Below are 23,297 nucleotides of genomic sequence, written 5' to 3'. Positions count from 1 at the left end.
AAAAATAAACGCACAAACAGCTGAACGGATTTGGTTGTCTTGTGGATTAACATTACATAGACTAGTTTTTACTTGCGACTCCAGCCGCGTGCAGATAAATAAAAATAAATATATCCAACTAAAATACATTTCGACTGTACATTAAGATTCAAGATGTCGAGTAGAAAGAACGAGTAGGAAATTTCAGCCCTACAACACTCAAACCCGCTACAAATATTTAAGAATCACATTTTGTCTCGGCGCCACGGAGGCTGTCATACAAGCGTTGTAAGAAACTAACTGCTTCCTTTTATAGAAATACGATGTAAAGAATTTCAATACTCGATACTTATGTAACAAACAGAAAAACAATCTAATGAATAAATACATAGAATACATTTCAATAAATCAAATTTGAAAAAGGAACGCCATAACCAACGACTTTATTATATGCCTTAATTAATAAAACATAAAACAAGACCATAGACAGACATGTCATTCAAAACCTAATTGTGAGGAGTTCACACGGTTAAAACCTGTTCACAAAACTCGGCCAAAGACAAACCTCATTGAAGTTTTTTATTGTCAATGGTCATTGCGTGTGAAATTCGAATCTCGAATTCGCGCTGTATAATTCATGGTGGAGTAATTTTTTAATTTTCCGCCTTATTAAAATATGATGTTATACGCTCTTTGAGCCGATTTTAGCCTTGAATTATACACAAATACAGGTTCTTGTTAGTAATGAATGATGCCTGGTTATTTATATGTATTACGTAATTCATAAATTATGGAATCACTGATTAATTATAACGACTTGACTCAATATATTTATTTAAATTGAATTTATCTGTAATTCCATAAACAATAAATACTTTCCGTGACTCCATACCGATATTATAGACTCTAAAGACATTTACGTTTTCAAGTACAACTAAAGACCCCATTTTAATAGTATTTGCCGGACATTTTTACTTACATCTTAGACAATATACGGAATCAGAACTGCAAGCAAAAACTAGCTTCAGTAAAATCTATTTTTGGGCCATATTTTTTGTTTTGTTTTTTACTATGAAACATTTATAAATTCTCGTGCAATTTCCAGTTTTCGTAGACTATTTAAATTAAAATTTAAGTAATATTGAAATGATTTACAAAGCCACTTAATCAAAGTCATTTGTAAAAACATTCATACTTAAATAACTTGTTTTAATGCAAATTACAATATACTAAGCCAATTGTGGAAATAATATTAGAAACAACTCGATTTAAACATTGTACAAAAACACAATAAATAAATGGCATGTAATACTTCATGTTGGCAATATTTGGCCATTTTTTTAGGAGTTTTTGTGAGCTGTTATTCCGACAGTTAATTTAACTTTTATAATTCGTCAGCTATATCGAATGAAATAATCGATTTGTTGCGATTGTATACTTGAACATGACGTCATATTTATAAGACATATAATTGAATGGCGAGATTAGCTTGTTGACCCAAGGATAAGCATGACTGCTTACCATTTACTACGTTAAACTGAATTACTAAATACTGTACATGTTTGTGATTGTTACTAATATTAAAATAAAGTTTCATATTGTCTTGTAATTACAATGGCTGTCATTCAAATATAAAGAATACTGCATGTTCATTGCTTCTGGGCGGCAGAAACGAACTGTCACTTGAGAGAGACGTGTCCCGTATTTGTTGAATATCTGGTTACCCTTTTCTCTCGTTCGAAATTCAAAATCATACCTCGAACAATTATACAATTTTATTTGATAATATTAATAATTTAATAAAACCTTATATTTTAAAAATTATAACGTGTACCTACGTATTATGTAATTTGAGTTTAATAATATTTTTATAACGTTTAAAAACTTTTTTTTTATTAGAGGTTATGAAAGAAATATTACGATATATTTTTAAATACGCGTACAAGAAGCAATGTTATTCAAACACTTGAGTCAAAAGTTTTTTTCCAATTTGATAAGCGCTTCTCGAGTGCTCCGACTTTACTTTTAAGATTAGGTAGCGTTTTGCAATAATTCAATGCTAATATTTTTTCCTTGACGTATATTTATTGCTTTATTAGAGGTAGTTTATAAATGGACGCGGATTACTTCATTAACCTTTTTTGACATTTTGCCAGATAAAATCAAGTCAAGTTCAAGTATGAAAATTAGTCGATTCCTGTCAAACATATTTCAGATGGCAGATTTAAATTTGAAAGCAACTTTAAGTTAGAGACCATTAAATCATAAAGCAGTGTCTATAAATTTTAATGTTGGGCCGTAAACAGTTGTCCCCTGGGTGGCAGGCACGCCCACAGCTGCACGCTCTTTTGTTTCTATATTTAAGATATATCAGATGTATTAAAAGATCAAATATGAACATTAGCCCACTAAAAACGTAAACTTCAAAAAGGTTTTCATTTCCACAAGGTTTTATGATGTTTTTACCGTTAAAAAAGTCTAGAAGGTTCTGTATTGGACTTGTATGTTTGTATATCCGCGATTTTCTGATCAGTATGGTCACTTTCTAGTTCACGTCAATTAATTTCATAGTTTCAAACAATTTATTGGAACTGTTTATTAATTATAATTAGTATTGTTAAATGTTAACTGGAATCAAAATTTAATATTTCAATAATTTTTCTGGAGGTATGTGTTAAATATGTTTTTTAATTGTAACTTTAAGTAAGATCATCTTGGTCTCGGGTTTTACAAGGTATGGTGTAATATGTTTTTTTTTTTAATTTTGACCGAAACTAAGATTATTAATAGCGCAACCTTGGTGTCGGGTTATGTAAAAGCTTTGTCGAAATTAATATAGTAATTTTTATATATAGTACATACAGTAAAATAAATAAAGTTTCTAGTCTACACAAGTCTATTCTTGCATTATTTATATCAAAATTTGAATTTAGAAACAGTTTTTAATTTACATGGAAATATTCATTGTTACCCTTAGCACTTCAAATAAGTACGTTTTTTTAAGGTTTAAGAACACTAAGGGGAGCGAATGTCTGCATCAGGGTAGGGCGGTACGAGGGAAGTTTTAAGGGTGGATATATCTAGTATTAGATACGATAGGTAACCTAGGTAGGGAAAGCTTCGCCAACAATTTTAGATATCTCTAAAATTCTTAAACTAGCAAATAAAAATTCAAAGGCCACGATAAAAGCCGAAAACTATTTTCATGTAAAATTGGCACTCAAAGTGCACTATGGTGTAGATTGTAAACGGGAACAGAAGATATCACACTTTTTCGACAAATCAGCAATAATTTCCTTATAAAGCTATTATAAACCGCTGAAAGATTTTGATAGAATTCGTCCAAGTCCTGAATTGCACTTACTTTTATATTAGATTAGTATACGCTAAATTTAAGATGATTTTTATTGAAAACAACGTTAGATTCTACACAAAGAGCCATTAAGAAACTAATTGAATATATTCAATTAAAATAACAAATATTATAAAACAATCATAAGTTATTGCTTCAAGGCTTTTATTGTATAATCATTAGAAACATAAAGAAAAGTTGACAACCTTCGCGTATTGACGTCAAACACGGAGATCCTTAATGCCTTTGTAAAATGTGTTTTGTATCCCATTACTAATAGGGTTGATAATCCGTCAAATATTTCGAAAGATATAAAAGTCCCAATGAGTCCAAATAATTGTACCAATAGCATTGGCTAGAGGTAGGCTTCCATTATAGATCCTGCAGACAACGCCTGTACCTTTAATAAAGTACCAAAAACCAATCTATACTACTATGAAGCTAGAGAAATACTTTGTGTAAAAGTGTTAATTGTTGAAGATATTGCGTCATTCAAAATTCACTTAAAGCAAGCTACATTGACGCGGCGATAGCCTAGTTGGGTGTGGAACAGACTGCCAAGACGAATGTACGCAGGTTCAAATCCCAAAGGCACACACGTCTGACTTTTCTAAAATCATGTGTGTATTGAAATAAAAACTAAAAACTATTTAAACGGATTTTATCGCGGTTTTTTTATATTATTATTTTCTCCCGACGTTTCGAAGACTTTGCAGCCTTCATGGTCACGGGGGGGACTGAGGTGTTGTTCATCCGTAAAGTCAAAGTTACAATATCTACCTACATTTTTCAAATATACAACTTTTTAAAATTTTATCTGTTGACGGTCCGATCTACGCAGAATGAGCTCACAGTGTCTTGAGGTCTGGCAGCCGGTCTTTTGGGATCCGATTTAATTAAATGTAGAACAGGATCCCAGGCTTGTGCAAGCTTCCAACCATCTTCCCTATTGAAATTTTTAAAAAGTTGTATATTTGAAAAATGTAGGTAGATATTGTAACTTTGACTTTACGGATGAACAACACCTCAGTCCCCCCCGTGACCATGAAGGCTGCAAAGTCTTCGAAACGTCGGGAGAAAATAATAATATAAAAAAACCGCGATAAAATCCGTTTAAATAGTTTTTAGTTTTTATTTCAATGTCTAACATTCGCGTAAACATAAGAAATCATCATGTGTGTATTCTTTGTGAATTTATCGTTCGCTTTAACGGTGAAGGAAACATCGTGAGGAAACCTGCACATCTGAGAAGTTCTCTATAGGAATTTCGAAGGCGTGTGAAGTCTACCAATCCGCACTAGGCCAGCGTGGTGGACTAAGTCCTAATCCCTCTCAGTAGTAGAGGAGGCCCGTGCTCAGCAGTGGGCAAGTATATAATACAGGGCTGATATTATTATATATTATTAAGCTACATTATCCTTAAAAATTTCCGCTACTTTTATACTGAGGCCTGTAGTTATGCACCTATTTTTCCGCCTTATTTATTTCGTCCTAAAAAGTGATAGGGGAACGAGGCTGTAGTTATATTGAACATAAATTCCCAATAATAACAAAAAAGCAATATCATTGCCCGACCCGGGAATGGAACCCGAGATTTCAGCGCCCAGCAGTCGTACAACTACGCCACCGAGGTAGTCACTAATAGCCAAGTTTGGTTATGCAAAAATCTTCCCAAGCCAACTTTTAAATACACAAATATTCTCAGTGTGAAATCAAACAAACTAAGTACTTTTCACCAAAACCAATGCATTTGACGCATACAATTCAATTCGATTCGTCAGAACAGCTTCATATTAGAAAAAGTAATAGTTATTGCTGCAATAACAATTCAAATAAACCATTCTTGCACATTTTATATAACACTATCTGTTATGTAAAAGAATTTCGGAAGCAACAATGATGGGTGACGTTTCATAATGTTTTTGGGTGCTAATGATTGCAGTTTCACAATACTACATCAAAAGACCCGTAGCCAGGCACAAAAGGAATAGACTAACAATAAAATTGAAAGTGTATCTAATAATTCTAATCTAATTTTTGTACTGAATGCTACGAAAGAACTATTGACTGTAAGCTCGTTTTATCGTATACACATTTCTTAAAATATTCACTCAATTGGATGTGAAGGCTTCTAAGCCAGACCAAAACCATACCATAAATATTATATTAATTAGTTAACAGCAAACAGTAGGACAGTATATAATACAGGGCTAACATTGTATAACAGTGTACCGAGCGGTTCTGACTTCAGGCCAGGAACTCCAGATCAGGCTTCCCCCCGAGGCAATTCTTGTGCGCTTGGTCTCCACACTGAATGCACGCCCATGCATTGGGGACATATGTCGCGGCCTGCCAATTCACATTGGGTCCTATGAGGGCTCGTGATCATTTCCTGACCTTCTCCCCTCCTCCCATCCTAAGAGGGTTCCCTCTGCTACCTCCACATTTTTTTCCCAGACTTCCTCTCCTAACTTTCCTCCAGGTCCCCGCAGTCGATAAGCTGGGAGATTCCAGTAACCCATTCGCAAGTTTCCCCCGGTGTTGACTGCGGGGTCCGATAAAAAAACCAGATCAAGCAATATTTGATATAATCTTTATTATAATTTACCCAGGATTGGCTTTCGTGAAGGTATTGAACTCATGCAAGCGGCTAGACGTAAACTAAATGCTTCTGTAAAATGCTTAAAAAATATATTGGCAAAAAGCAACTCGAAACGAACTAACACAAAGGGCAGTATCGTTTTACAATGGAGTAATGACCTTCAACGTTTTCACACGACTCGTACGATGACGTCACGCCTTTCATCGCCACTGATTTATTTATTACTCTTTGATTGTGTATGTTGACTGTAGTATTTTGAAATACATACATAGTATCACGCGTCTATCCCATAGGGGTAGGCAGAGACTATGGATTTTCACTTGCACAATTATGGCATACTTCTCTCGCTTCCTCTACCTTCATTAATCTTTTCATGCATGTCCGCCGGTTCAGGGTACTTTTGACCTGGCCTTTACTAAGAATATCTGACATTCGAAGGTTCGGTGCGGTCGACCCCTATTGGCTCTTCCATCCACATTCGCCTTATACGTCCTTTTAGTCAGTCTATACATGTAACATTATTCTAGAATAGTTGTTTAGGTCCTATGTCCATATATGTAAGTTTTAAAATTTTATATCGTTCTAGGTAAGATAGCTAAAAACCCGCAAGATGACCCTGCATTACGATTTTAAAATGTAAATTTTTATTCTTAAAAAGAAGTCGTTTGCAAAAAAGCTTTAGACAACGATGGTGTTCTTCTAACAGGTACCAACTAAAAATGATTGGTCAGTGCATTTTTTCCTTAATGTTGACTTAAGTATGTAATAATGAGGTAAGGTTTGTTTATTTTTAATTTGAAATATTTTGGAACTTCTAAACTATCCAGTTTGATCTGGAATCCATTAGAGAGGCAGAATTTAGCAGTGGACTTCCTGCTGCTGACTATAACGATCATGATGATAACAGATTATTTAATTAACAGAATACTGAACTACCTGCAATGCTTTGCTGCTGAGGCTCATAATAGCGTCTTCACCGATCTTATGTCCCCTTACCTTCCAGCCTGAGTGCGCTACTTAGCTTTACCTAGTGCTTTTTTGTTAATTTTATCCGTAATTTAAAATGAACGTAGTTATATAATTTAGGTGTAATTAAGTACTAACGATTGTCATATAAAATGTTTGACGTCATAATTGTAACTTTGATCGCCTGCGTGATAATTAAAGTATTTTATCTACCTATATTCATAATATAAAACAAAGACTCCTTTCTGTCTGTATGTTATCGATTTTCTCAAAATCTACACAACGGATTTTTGAGAATTTTGGCATAGAGATAGTTTAAGAGTTTTAGAATTTTAAATTAGAGAGAATTAGTACTTTCTTTCACGAAAAACACATTTACGCGGGCAAAGCCAAACAAATGCTAGTCTTAAATATTTTTGTGCAAAATTTTATTTTGAATTTTTACTTAGTCTCTCACGTACAGAGCTGCATGTGAAACCTAGTGTAGGCTATTAAAGTATGTTTTCCACGCGTCTAAAGTCTGGAATGTTACGTTTACGAGCGCTGTACATGTATTATGACGTCACACTCAACTTGAGGTTACCTTTCGTCTTATTTATTACTCGCGTATATGGAGTTGAATTTATATTAAATACAACAGTTTTTTGTACTAAATTCTTTTAGAGTTTGTGACTACATACAAACATGTACGCTATTTTGTATTTTTACAAATGAGTTATTTAAGTAATATTTTACATGTTAGAATGCAACAGACCAGGTGAGAAGTCCTCTAAGAAGGGAGATTGAAGTTTGGACCTCATATAGAAATCCTACTAATATTAAAAATGCGAAAGTTTGTGAGGATGGATGTATATATATTTGTTCCTCTTTCACGGAAAAACTACTGAACGGATTTGGATGAAACTTTACAGTAATATTGGTAATTTGGTCGGCATAACGATACATAATAAGTAAGTCGAAAAAAAATTATCCCGGAAAACTCCTTCACGCGGCCGAATACGCGAGCAAAAGCCAGTATTGAAATAATTTTCGTCTCTCCAATAATTTGTAAAATAGTAGTTTGTAGACATTTTTGACGGTCGAAGCTTACCATCAGAAAGGCCTTCTCGTCTCATATAAACATTGTTAGCGTTCTGGGTACAGAACCGGCGTGCCTCGTCGAGCTACGACGCAACTTACAAGTAAGTAACTCGAGCTGTACTATGATTCCAATGAATTTTACATTGTTACGATTCTCGGAACGCTGCGGAACACATTTGCAACTCATTGAATAAAGCATTGCTTAGACTTTTATTAGTATTTGCTACTTGTTAGTGCGATTTAACAAATTATAGAAGTACTAGCTTTTGCTCGAGACTTCACCCGCGTAAAAGAGATTTCCAGGATATTTTTTTTTTGTATCATTATATTATGACAAAATTACACAAAATCACTATAAATTATAGCCTATGTGTTATTCTCATATATTACTAATTCTACGTACTAGATTTGGCATCCATACAACTGCTTTAGTATGGTGTTAATATTGACTGCTTGTGATTGTGTACGGAGCGGCGTTCATAATATAAGAACTCGAGTCCCATTGTAAACCTGGATGTGAATAGAAAATACTAGTCAAATAAGTAAAATTATTTGTTGTTCAACTGAATAAATAGGTTATAACAGTGACGCTTTAGTTGCCATTTTAGTTCAGATTTTGAACAATTAGTTTATATGTACGTTCGTGTCTATAGAATATACGTCAATGAATATATGTCTGTTAGTCTCACGTCCTAATCTCTAAATGGTAAATCAATGATGCTTCACCAATATTGAACATTATCTCTGCTAACTGAAACTATTATAATATGTTAACATTAATGAAGCTCTCGCAATACTCGAAGCCAAAAAGCCATGTTCCAATAAGTCCGAACACCTAACTTTTAGCCCAAGCTTACACTCGTTTCCAATTTTAGTACAAGTTTTTGATAAACTGTTACCTCAAAGGCTTTGTTAGGTTTAGAAACTATTTCACTCACAAAATACCCCGCTTATGAACTATTTTATCATCACGCTTATGTTTGGACGGTAAGCAGGGGTGTAACGTAACTATTAGCCAATTTGTTTTTTTAATGACGATACGAGCTTGCCTATCGCTTACGATATGATCACCCATAACAGAAGAAATACCATCCAACCAACACCTTCAATTACAAAGTATTGGGTATTCAACTGCGCTCGCCATCCTGAGACATGAGATGTTAAGTCTTATTATGTGCAGTAGTTACACTGGCTACAATGTCTTTTCTGTTATATGTTATAGGTGAATAACCTCACACCGTTAGGGTATAAGTCTTCATTAATACAGTTTGTATTTCTCAACCTGCGAATCGAACCCAACCTCCTCTGTGTCCCAACATAAGAAAGTATTATAATTTAGCATTTCTTAAAATAAAACTTTTTTGCGGATTTTATTGCGACTTTTATATTACTATTTTTTTAGTACGCCCCGGTACCACGACGGCTGGAAAACCTTCGAAACATCGAGAGAAAATAATAACAACCGTTATAAAATCAGCAAAATAGTATTTCAATGCCTAACATTCGCGTAAACAAAAATCATTAGCATACCTTTTTTGGAAGGGTTTTTAATATAACAGCTAATAATATATTTTAAATAGAAAAAAATCAGACGATTTATGAAGCTACAATTTCCAAATATTAATTAAATTAGAAACAGAAATATGTATGTAGTTTTATAGCTGAGTTCACCGACCCAAAAATGTATGGAAGGCATTACATACAAATTATTTTTGTATGGAAATGATGGCTATTAGGAATAGATGAGAAATTCATATTTATTCCGTACGTGGGTCAAGGATAGAAAGGGGAATAAACTTATATATTAAGTTCACGACTGCATTAGAAAAGATAGGCAGAGTACTTTAGTACAAGTTCTTCTTACTATGTTCTTACGTCAAAATATAGCCATTGTGAGACAATGTATGCCGCACTCGCGTGAGTAGCAGTACCGGTTACCGAATAGGGAATCGAATCCCGAACTTCATGGACCATTGATGAAAGTAATTAAATAGTTTTTATCACATCTTCCGGTTTTAACATGACAGTATAAATGCGAATAAATACCAATTGTGCATGTCGTGTGATTTAGAGTTGACATTATGACGACCTCTAGCGCTGTGGGGAACGTCGTGCGAAACTAAAGGTCGCGGGTTCAAATCCGAAATGTCTATTTTAAGCATAAATATGTGTTTGTAGCTTCTTAAATAGCAATAAATTGAATAGATTTAAAGTTTTTAGTTAGGATTTATGAAAAAATATTTAAAATTAGAATCTATCTCTGAGTTATATTATTTAATAGATCTCCGGAGAATGGATATTTATTTTGAAATCGGGCGTTAAAGCAAACAGAGCTGTGAGCAAATTTAATCTCCTATGAAAAATAACTGACGCTAGCATACTTCTTTTGTAGAGGTCTCTCATATGTGAGAGTCCGCCTGGGTAGGTACCACCGCTATGTCTATTTCTGCCGCCAAGCAGCAGTTTGTAATCACTGTTGTGTTCCGGTTTGAAGGACATTGTAGCCAGTGCAATTACTGGACATAATAAAACTTAACATCTCATGTCTCAGGATGGCGAGCGCAGTGAATACCAAGTACTTTGTAATTCAAGATGTTGGATGGTGTTTCTACTGTTTACGGGCGGTCGTATCGCTTACAATCAGGCGAACGGCAGGCTCGTTCCGTCATTAAAAGCAATAAAAAAAACTTATTTTATGTTAAACCTTCGTATGATACAATAAAGTCCATGTTAATATAACTTCCCACATGACGCAGCCAAAAATAATGGCCGAATCAAATCATACTATTGGCTAGTCACGTATTTTATTTAGAATTTTTTGCCTATTTGTCTCAGATAATTTGCGATCGTACGAGGTTTGGCTGACCATTTGCAGTGCTGCCAACATTGAAGTTTGTATATTGTTGGTAGTGCTGAAGCGGGAGTGTTAAAAGTATAAGATTGTAAACTATTGTAACAAGACTTGGAAAATATTTTGATCATAATTACGACATAGAAATTTAATTATTATCGCTTCAACTACATGAGGCGATATTCAATACTACACTATACAATACTGAACCTTTCTACTACTCAAAGGGTTGAGGACGTTGTGTTCTGGATTCGATGATAGCTTTAATTTACCTATGCTGATATTAAAAAAATATATAGGTACCTAAGTTGCCTGAATTGGGATTAGTACCCAATATAAAATCTAACCCCTGTCATATCATAGGACGGATACTAGAACCAAATATGGGTGTACTCGTTGCATCTCTGCCTAATCTTTCGGGTTAAAGATGTATCTTAAACTATTTACCTAAGAAAGTAACTATGTAATTTGTAACCACTATTTATGGTCACACATGTCCCTTCCCGCATATGCCGGATACAAGTCATTCTAGCATTTAATAGAATCCCTAAGCTAGGGAGACCTTCTGTTATTAATACATAATAGGTACATTATTACGTCATACTGCGGTTCAATGACCACGTAAAACCTTAAAAAATAAATAAGCACTCAATGTTTAAATATTACATAATAATATCAGCTCTGTATTACTTCCACTGCTTGGTACGGGACTTCTCTACTACTGAGAGGGATTAGGCCTTAGTCCACCACGCTTGCCTAATGTGGATTGGTAGACTTTACGTACTCTCAAAATTCTTTTAGAGAACTTCTAAGGTATGCAGGTTTCCTCGCGATGGTTTCCTTCACCGTTAAAGATTACATAGCACGTTTTAAAATGTAAGTTTATAATATAATGATTTATGTTTACGCGAATGTTAGACATCGAACTAAAACTGTTTTTCGGATTTTATCGCATTTTTTTATGTTTTTTTCGAAGACTGCAGCCTTCATGGTCACGGCGGGGACATGGCGGGGCGGAGTTTATAATTTATTAGGTAACTACATAGTTCGTTATACGATGTAGTTTTAGATGTTTAGTATTTAATAAGTAAATAAATGAGGTACCTACCTGCATACATACATATTTGTTTACCTATATTTGTCGTTCCTCAGAATAATAATCAAACTGTGAATACCTAATTTTGTTACAAAACAACCTAGTCTAAGAACCTTTTTCTTTTTACTTTTAACGTTCAAAGCTTTTCAGAAATTATCGTATTTATTAGTAAATTTTTTCTTTGAATTCCACAAAAAGGTAGGTAGATAAATAAATTGGCCATAGTTATTATTGTCACGTTTTTTGCCCTGCCGACTCGTTAGCGAATGTTTAGGTATCTATCTGATTACGTCAACCTTGAATTTTCAAGACCTTGGATTATGTGTTTTACCTTAGGAAATGTGCTGGCTTGAATTGGCAAATTCGTTTTTGTATTTTCTGGGAGTAGACAGAATGTTACAAGCCATTTGTAATGAGGAATTAAGTTCTTTTTTTTAATAAAAGGCAAAGGAAACTAAAATGAAATTCTAGTAGCAACTTTATTATTGTTCGATTATACCTACTATTGTATTGACATATCACCAATCCCTACTTAACCGCAAATGGTAAACAAAGCAAGAATATTCATAATACAATTGCGAAATTACACTAACTAAAATATTGCGTTGACCCAAAATTCAGGTTATTTTACTTAGTGATAATTTTATTCCAAACAAATAGGCTACGTGCAGTTGTGCAAACAGTCAAGCACCCACCGCGGCACAATCGATACGATTCGTTCTGATAACGATAAAGAACATACAATCAATCGTAATATATCACGTAAAACGTCACATATTCAACACAAAACGCACTGATAAGCAACAAAAATGTACTAACCTCAGCGAAAATCCACTTTCTTCGCGCCAAGCCGACGCGCTCACTACCTGCTCTTTGCAATATTCCAAAAATGCACTAAAACAATATAATTTCTTTCACGCAATATGAAACAAACACACCAACACTCGCAAAAAGTTTTCAACTTTCGCACCGACACTGCAGTAGTTTGTACGAAAAACACTAAAAAAAATTGCTTACGACGTTTTTTTACGAAAGTTGTGTGACGTGTATCGCGGAGTGATACGACACAACCGTTACACACAATGTGCTGTCGCGTACTGAAGAGCGTGCTAGAGAGAGAGAAAGGTCAAACAAAATGCGTGAAGAAACCCGCGTGTGCGAGAGGGACGGCAGATGTGAACGAAGTTAGCGGAATTTGTCATGACCGAGAATGACCACATGGCACGCATTCAGCTTTATTACAATCATTGCACAAATTGTGAGTTGCCGCGTTTTTGTGAGGGGCCACGTGTTACGAATATGCTTTAAAAATAAAAACACTTAATATAAGTGTTATTGGTGTGCGAGATACTTAGGTTTGTTTAGGTTTTTTAATAATTCCTTTTTCAAACCGTTTCAACACAAGGCAGTTTAAACATAGTGCCTTGAGTGTTTTTTAACTTAAGGTGGTAGCTCAAGGTCCATTTTCATACATTTTGTTTCGGCTTTAATCTGGGTAACTAAACAAGTATTGGCAAGTAAAGAATTTAAATTCACGTCTAGTTAGTGATTAGTTCTCGCAGTTGAAAGAAAAATGTAAAAATAATTAATAATCATGGATATTTCTGCCTTTAAAATTTCGTCATATTAAATTTTAAAGGCCGATTATTAATTATTTTTACGTTTTTCTTTCAACTGCGAGAACTAATCACTAACTAGACGTGAATTTAAATTCTTTACTTGCCAATACTTGTTTAGTTACCCAGATTAAAGCCGAAACAAAATGTATGAAAATGGACCTTAAGCTACCACCTTAATTAAATCTCTCGAACACATTGTTTTCTTTCAATTTACATTTTAATAAAAGAGAGCTCACAGAAAAATGTACAAAATTTAAGTTTGTGTGTTATCTGGCCTCGTTTTCTTATTCATTGTTCATGTTTTTTCGTGAAGACGTCTGGAATAATAATGGAAATATTATGTTTTTGCTACACTGTATAGGTAGGTAGATATTGTTTTATAAAAACTAAAGTGCTATTGTTAAATTGAAGGTAATGCTGATAAATTTGAGTAGATAACACGTAGTGAACTGACAGTTTTGCGATATAATACCTAGGTAGATAGATATGAAAAAAGTATCTATATACGTGCATCGGTAACTTGCGTATATACTATTATGTACCCGAAAAACCTAATTCTTGCAGCAAAATTATTAAAAGGTTGCTAATGGTCTAGCTTATATGCATCCTAATGAACGTATAAAGTAATTATGCTGATGGGAGGGTGGGTACCTTCATTTTTTTACCCGTCTGGCTACAGACGTGAAAACCCATGGTGACTCAGTTTGACGGGTTTTCATTAAGTATCGGTCGATGGAAGTGCAGAAAGTTTCAGTAATTCATATTTGTGGCGTACCATTACGTTGTGGAACATTTTGCCAGTGCTTTCTCCTTCCTACTACTAAGGGTCCTTCAAGCGGAACGTTTAAAAGCAATTAAGCTGGCATAACTGTGCCGACCGTCGGGGATGATAATTTCTTACCGGCCGACATGCTTCTTATCACTTACCATCAGGTGTGGTGAGGACACTTTGCCATGCCAATGATAAAAAAAAATACGGAAATATTTCTAGGGATGCTTGAGTCAGCGTCTAACTTAGTCATAATATTGGGACTTCATTGTACTTAACATAAAGTCTAGTATAAAATGTAGACAAAGATGTGAATTTGCATTTTACTGAAACAAAACTATCAACCTTTATATTTCTCTAGTAGTTTGTCAAACACGCGTCTTCAAGGAAATTGAAATGCCGTCGACCAGTCCTAAAATACGTTAAAAGTTGCAATATGTTACAGAATACAGACCCCACACAGTGCGAAGCATACGATATGATAAGACTTAAAGGAATAAATTGATGAACCTATGTAATTGTTTTGGGAGCCAATTATTATTTTAAAATAAGTCAAGAATCAAGTGTTGTCGGTTGTGAGGATCAAAATATTTTAAATTTATTTCTCAGATTTTTTAGATATAATGAGGTAGGTACTTACTTCCCACGATATTATTTATAAAATAAAATAATAATAGTTAAACGTTACAGTTTATTGCTTCGACTGATTTGTTTTTGTTATGATCGAAATAAAAAAATAACGCCATCTAGTGACAATTTGAAACCAACTACAAGTATTCTTCTTAATTAAAAAAAAAATGTTTTAAGGACTAATAAAATATGAAAAACGAGTGTAAGCAAGTTTTATTAACCCGGGGAAGGGAAGGGGGGGGGGACGCTCTTAAACCTAAAATCGCTTTACTGGCTACACCTATGCCATGAACAATAAACTTAGAGATTTTTTATAGGCACTGTTTTACAGAATGAGTAAAAACCATCCATGCATGAATTCCATTCATTCATAAAGCTAAAAAAGGCATTGTTCCGCAAGTTTAAATTTCAGCGATACCTAAAAATGAATCGGTTAAAGGGTTTATAAATTTGTCTTTTCATGTCATCTAGATAACAAAGCCTCCATGTCTGACATTAATCCGCTTTGAAAGATCTAGTCTCTAGCGAACTGTAGGAGATACACAATGTTGCCTGACTTGTCATTTGAACCCAAGACCTCTCACACACGTAGCTTCAAAACCAAAGAGGTAATATTACTACTCAAAATCAAATATAACATTAGCGGTACATGACTATGTATGATTGATTCCTTCCTAATGGAATTTCGGCCACGGCGGCCAATCTCAACGGAGATCAGCCAAGTACGCAGGACATATTATAGTTCACAAGTGTGTGCGCAATACACAGGTGCGCCACTCTCTGTTCCATAATCCGGAGACGGCAATTGGATATGACCGGAGAGAGATCAGGCGCAGAACCAACGGCTTTACGTGGCTTTCGAGACATGGGTGTATAACACCGCCAACTTCCCGATTCTGAGCTGCGACTGAGTATTTTTTAAAGATGGAAAACCCAGTTTGAATTATTTTGGCCCGACCCGGGATTCGAACCCAGGACCATCACGCAGTAGTTGTACTCGTACCGTGTACAATTACAACTGCGCAACCGAGGCAGGCACATAACTATGTATTAATGTAATTTGACTAAGTTCGTCCGTAAATTTGGCCATTTCTAATTTATTTCTAGTACGCCTCTGCCCATCTAGTTGCGAAATGTCAAGGCAATAAAACAAGACTTCCTGCAATTAGTGTTTTTATAGGTTTTCCTAGAAGAACTTTGAAATGCCGATTGGATGGAAATGCGGCCAACGGCTAAAGCATTCGCATGCAATGTAACTAAGGTGTCGCGCAGACGTTGACATGTTGTCGTGAAAATAAAATTGCACTAACAGTTGTTTCAAAATATTTCGGTGAGTGCGCGACGACTTAATTTTCGTGATTGAATATACTGCAAGTTTCTCGCATGTTATTTATTCTGTCCGAGTAGATGCCATCTTTTCATTTATCGGCAAATCATAGTATTATTGTGTTTAGGTTAGTCGTCACATACCAATGGGCAAATCAAGCCTTTATAGTTTTTAGTGTAACTAAGAATGCCACTTTTTATAGGCTCTCCTTTTGTGTAAAGATTCCTTTACAAAAGTGGGTTTTACACACTGTAACCTTTTTGCGTCAACCATGGTTAAGGTAGAGGTTTGCTTTTCATCATTTTGTAAACCATAAATATTATCTATTATAATCATAGATTTATGTAAATATAATATATACCTACTTATTTAGTTTGACGCGTGCACTAAACAATATGTTAGATCCAAAGGCATTATAACTTAGCAAGCTAGATCTATCTGGAATATTTCAGTACAAGATCCAAAACTAGGTCTTTTCATTCGTTTCTCATCTATTTAACATCTTTTATTAGACGACAGAGGTGTTCACAGCAAAGAAAATACGAGTAAAAGTAAAAGGTAAAAAAGAAAAACAATGAATATTATAACGGACAACGCATCCGTCAGCGCGGTTACATTTTTCCTTTTGCCTTGAGTCTAATTACGTCGTCTTAAATTAGAGCATTTTGTTCCTTTCTAGTTTTATTTACGACGCAATTTATGTGTTTTAAAATTGTTGTTGCGGTCGCTTTTTATGCAACGAAATGATGTCACTTAATTTTAAAAACTGCATGGTTTTGAACCACATTTTTTTTTGTTAAATGACGAGCAACACACTAATCTTGTGTCTGACCAGAAAAATCTAGTATAATTTTACCCGGCCTGATATTCGAATATATATAACAATACAACTACGTATTTTTTTATTCTTCAAGTAAAAATTTCACAACAAAAATATTGATCACTTGTTTTTACACAAAAAAGAACCCGCAGCATCTCGTTTCACAGCTCAGCTGTAACACAAGGTTCATTAAATGGAATACAGGGTACACAAAACCTGCATGGCGCAAGTAAGAATTAACAGCGTGACACGCTCAAAAGAACAACGCACAAGTACCGTCAAAGGCAGCCTTTTGCAACAAAGCCAGCCTCTTATATGGTAGGTGGGGGGTGTGGTGACAGGCTTGGCGTAAGCGGAAGGGATAGCGGAAATAATGTTACAAATTTTGGATGTAGATTGACGTTAAAGATTATAGCAAACACGAGTAATGTGAAGGTATTTTATGAATTAAGGCACAATGTGGTCAAGTTTTGATTCCCTGAAGTCCGAAGAGGTAGACAGAGGCGTAGTCAAGCTTATAACAAATGAATACAATGACCAACAAAGAGAATTAGCGTCAAAGGGAACACCATGAAATATTGTTTACCTATAACAGGCATACAACATTTATCAAGGTGGTCCGAAAGAACCAAGCCTTTTTACTCGCCTTCACCCACACTAAACCAGCGGTAGGAGCTTTTTGCACTGGCTTTTGTGCATTACAGCGCTGCAACTCAACAGCGAGGGTTGAAAGTTCAGTCACTGATCGGAGACAGATCATTAGTGTTCGTTTCTTTATACTACGAAATGCAACAAATGAATTGCTTTGGTCGTAGTTACACGCCGTGATGAGTGTTCGATCTTCTGGGTGAAGTGTTATTGGATTTTTCAATCAGCCCGGACTCTGGAATTTGTGCCGGTATGGTTACACTTGTAGTATAGCTTCATGGGACGGGATAAGGCGCAAAGCTGAGTGCAGTATTCTATACCTACCATTCAGAGATATACGGCGTGAATGTATGTGAGACTATTTTGTAGATATTAATTCTATTGATCTTCCAATATGATTAGTTGTGCGTTAAAGACAGATAAGTGGTATCAGGACTCGCCGAGCTTCATGGCTGGTCAGAAAATATTGTAGTTCCTTACAAGAGTTGCAGGATGAGGGCAGGATAGTCTCTCACTCCATAAATAGGTCAATTTAACGATCAATGTGTAGAAAACCATTGTAAGTGCCAGTTTGATGTGACGTTTCGTAAGGTGAGATTTCTGGAAAGTCAAACGCGCCATTCGGAATCCAAATTCCTTTTCCACATCCATGATTATTATATTGTATCTCTATGGATGTTGGGTCTATTGCTCGTGGTAGGATATACTTTATATATGTTCGGATAGCGACCACCGTACACAAGGTGTTAAAATCCGCCATAGTGGCCCACGTAAGTGTGTTGCGTTCCGGGATCAGCCTGTGTATTTCCAGTTATAACAAGCCGGTATTATTGTGTCGATTTTTGAGGGGTAATCATCTCTTGTCATTGGACATTCAATTCCACTTCATCAGGTGTATTGGGGTCACTTTGCTGAACCTGGATAGCAAAAAATGTCGCCAACAGTAGGAGTCCCTCCTTGTTCGCTCACCGGGCTATGCCATTAACTTAAATATAAAACGTTAAATAAGTATCCACACATTTTCACAAATTTAGTATTTTATTTAAAGCAATAAAGCGATAGTTGGGTTTACTTGGCTACCCTCATGTAGTTCCATTTCCTAATGTTCCTCAAGGGAGCTAGGGGAAACACCGCAACTATTACAAACGATTATCCACGGTTCGATGTTGGGGAGCGGAAAAACAGTATTTTTAACTTTGTAATGTGCATTATTAACCTAAGATTAGCATTCAAACACTCGGTGGTCGTAGGTTTAAAGCAAAAGCTATTAATCATACGTATCTCTAATTGCCACATATATAATATGACGGAAAACAACTTGAGGAATATTTTTTTATTAGAATTTCGAATGTATCTGAAGGCAATATGACAAATGGAAAATTTTACAATTTGTCACGTCATGAAACCAATAAAACATTGATTTTTTAACCCATGGTTAGACTAAGTCAAAGTTGGCAGTAGACATTATTTAAGGCATCTTAAATATAACTATAAATGACTGCCTCGGTGTCGTAATTGTACTGCATGCGCGGTATGGCTGCGCTGTAAGGTCTTGGGTTCTAATCCCAGGTCGGGCAAAGTGATATTTGGGTTTTTCTGCTCAGTATCAGCCTGGAGCTTGAAATTTGTGTCTGATATGGCGACAAGCTCGCCCCCTATCACTCTATTTGACGGAACACACTTGGCGAAAAGTGGGTGCCCTGGTTGCAGTTCTGCATACTCCTTCGGGGATAAATGCGTGATGTGAGTTTGTAAAAATAACTAGCAATACATTTGTATTTTATTTTCACACAAAATCGAATCGGCGACACCTCGGATAAAAAGTAGCACAAATTGCCGACACCGCACTCTATTACAGTTTTATCGCCGTATCCCGAAAATGAATGGGCTTTTGGAGTCAGTGCGGGGAGATTGGGGAACGCTGCAACACCGCTAAAAGGTTCGTGATAAGGGAAAGTGGCCATTTCTACCGCCTTGAGGTATTAGATGAAAAACTAGCTATTCTTTAGATCTAGTTTTGCTTAAAGTCTGCGAATGTGTTTGGAGGAGAAATATACTATTTATAAGTTGAATTGGTTCTGTAACTGCGATGCTACAGGGGAGACAAGGGAAATTAGATATTCCTTTGTCTGAACTATTCTAAGCTTAATACGATGGCCAGTAGGTTGGTTGCCTTTAAAATGATAATTAATTAAAGTGATATATTTCGCAGCTTAATATATCTTTAGCATATTGATAATTTTGAATTAGTATCAAATGCTAAATAAAATACATGTTGTATCCACCCATTCATGTCCTCTAATAGATCTGACATTATATATCGTCAATTTTTCTTCACTTTGGGAGAATTGGAATTATAAATTAATGAATTAAAGTGTTTTAAAACTCAATTCAAATTGCTTATATCTTATCATAACTTATTCTATTATTTACAATAGGCATATAATATAAGTATCTTAATGTAATCCCATATTTACAAACATTATAATTATACATACAGAGTGATCATTCCTCACAAGATACCGTCCCTAACTAAAAACATTACAAACGTTAGCATATCACGTAATCCCCGGTCTCCCCTAAACGCAACTAATAAAACTATCAAAGCGCAATGAGCGCTATCTGCCGCCGCCGGCTGTTATCAACCCCCGTGGATTTATGCCCAATTTTATCTCGTGTAAGTTGGCTGTATCATAATGTCAATGTTTGACGGTAATTTATCATGTCACCTGGTTTTTTAACGCAATTACGAGTAGAAAGTAATTAGATGTGATTAACATGTTCATTGCCTACACGTGGAAAGTCGCATGAAAGTATTTTCTTTGTATTTTATTTGGATTAATGAAGTTTCAATTAGATTTTTTCAAGTATTGGATGCAAGCCAGCTTAGTTGGGTGTGGAACACACATCTATGATTCTTCTAAAATGATGTGTGAATTATTTGTGAATTAGCGCTTGCTTTAACGGTGAAGAAAAACATGCGATGAAACCTGCAATCAAAACAACTCATTTGTAAGCATTTCAAATTAATTATGTTGATGGGTCCATTTTTGAGCTAGATCTAAAAAGCGATTGAGTTCGTTTATTGAAAATGATTGTTAAACATTTATAGTCTTCTTTTAAAAATTCGCAAAGCTATGCTTAGTTAAAACACAAATTTTCTCGATCAGCTGTAAGTCAAAACCCGCCATCTTGCCGCTTAATAAGGTTTAAACTAGGAATTGGTGATGTTTTTGACAGCTATTTAAGCAATTCTTAAACACTTCTTAACGCTAAAACAAGTTTATAGTAAGACTGTTAATTTAGACCTTTTCTTATATAGACATTTCAAACACAGAATACAAGTATAAATTCAGAATAAACGGACTACCTTAGTTAGTTGAAAAATACCTACATTTTCACGTCAAGTATAAATTCGGAATACACGGACTACCCTTAGTTGAAAAAAACCTTCATTTTCACGTTACAATCTAACTACGATGATATCCAGTTTTTGCTCCCACTCAGTCGGCACAAGGTAAAAATATTTTCACTACGCCAAACCCTTTATCCGAACGAGTGGAGGTTCGATGGTCCTCCAACAGCTACCCACCAATATCCATACTAAAATATCCCCTAACCCCGCACAATAAAGGACAATGTAGCATACACACGCAAAAAGTAGCAAAGTTTGTACAGAAAAAATTTATAAGGTTCTCGGAAAATTTAATATTTTTCTGAGTTTTAATTAAATTCACGTTTTTACTGAACATGAGCAAACGTATGAGATTAATTTTTGTATTAAATGTAACTAAGCGGTGTGGCGATGGCTTCGTGAGTTGAACGAACTGGGCTGAAGTCGCAGGTTCGAGTGACTTGATTTAAAGTTTGAGTATTGGTTTATTATTGCTTGTTATGTGAAAGGTATTGTATGTCGTTTTAATAAGGAATGAATTTATTTAATATAATAAAATTTGACAGCTGTTATTCCAATGGCTAGAACGTAAAATTGTATAAAGACTAATTTAGACAGAGCAATTGTTTGGAGGCAAGGTTTGTACAAAATTATTGCTAGCAATAAACGTCAGGAGATTATATATAACAACATACTATTCAGTCGCAGGCGATGACTAAAAACTCGCATACGGTTACGAGAAACGGTCGAGCAATTTTCTCGCCTGCTGCGACATGATGATTTTTTTCTCAAACATGCAAATATACAAATTATTATGATTATTTCTCAAAAAACTCGCATAAGACTTTGGTTCAAGCGAGGCAAGTTTTGTCAGTCAACACGTGCGTGAGTTGCTTTGCCATTGCGCAGGCTTAGTTGGGGCTTTTTAAATGTCTTATTACACGTGTGACGCAAGCAAATTGCTTCGTCTAAATAAGACTTTAATAAATTTATTTTTGTATTTTTATCTTATTACGTTAATTTTGTTTTCATATTCACCCGGCCAGAGGTATTTTTACATACATAGGAATAATGGATAGAAATACATATAGCACGTGTGTCTTGCTTTTCAAACTTGACATTGGCAGAATTGTCATAAACATGATACAGCCAATCACAAAAAATTGGAATTGGAGGGTCCGTTGTTTCTACCTAATTGTAACACATGAAACGACCTTGATCTTGGTACCTAGCTTTGGTACTTACTATATTTCCACAAATTATATATTTCATTCTCTGTCATTACTTTTCTACGATACCGAAAATATAATTATCCCGACCTAGCACCATTTTAACATGGCAAAACACTAATATTTTCAAAAAGATTACAATCCGCAATTTATCATTTTTCGAAAAATATTTATAAGCCCTTCGCCACCCCACTCCTTTCCAAAATTAGTTTTTTGGACCATATGGTAAATTGGCCGCACGCGTCATATATCAACGCCCTATTCATTGTCTGATTAGGGGTCCACATTCAGCAAAAACATTACGGAACCCACCTGGACTACTTTGATATATTGTAATATATAATTAGGGTTAATGATTAGCTAAATGTAAAGTGTGAATTAGAGGGTTGAGTGTAGTGTTTTTAAGCAAATTACTATGTAACGGTGAAGGATAACATCGTGAGGAAACTTGCATACCTGAGTTCTTTATAGGAGTTTTGATGGTTTGTGAACTCTACCAATCCGCATTACAGCGTGGTGGACTATGACCTAATCTCTCTCGGTAGTAGAGCCCATGCAAAGGAATTGTATATAATACAAGATATTTTATATTTGTTTTGCTATATTTCTGTAAAAGTTTCGTATTTGAATGTTCAGATGATTTTGTAGTCAACTGTGAAGTAATAAAATTGCGTAAAACATGCCTTATTGGCCCGAATTAGTTTGTAGTGTTCGGGGATCAGCCTGTGTCCGGTTTCGAACAGGCCGGAATTCTGTGGAAGGCATAATCATTCATTAATCGATACTCTGAATAACACTCTACTCCACTTACCATCAAGCAATGGATTTAAGCCGTGAATTTATAAAAACAATTTAGTATATACTATTAAATAATATAAAATGTATACAGAAAGCTATCCGGCGATTCTAATTCGTACAATGTTCTACCGGACACA

At 35.1% G+C, this 23,297-nt stretch overlaps 1 protein-coding gene across 1 annotated transcript in view; it reads right to left on the bottom strand.

Annotated features, from left to right (window-relative positions):
• Window positions 1–13,023, bottom strand: part of LOC115441799 — a 175,845-nt gene extending 162,822 nt beyond the window's left edge. The window contains exon 1 of the mRNA XM_030166705.2: window positions 12,746–13,023. The gene's annotated coding sequence lies outside the window, so the exon portion shown is untranslated. The remainder of the gene's footprint in view (window positions 1–12,745) is intronic.
• Window positions 13,024–23,297: the final 10,274 nt, after the last annotated feature.

Source organism: Manduca sexta, chromosome 10, assembly GCF_014839805.1.
Source record: "Manduca sexta isolate Smith_Timp_Sample1 chromosome 10, JHU_Msex_v1.0, whole genome shotgun sequence".
NCBI classification, from domain to species: domain Eukaryota; kingdom Metazoa; phylum Arthropoda; class Insecta; order Lepidoptera; family Sphingidae; genus Manduca; species Manduca sexta.
This window is presented reverse-complemented; position numbering and strand designations above follow the sequence as displayed.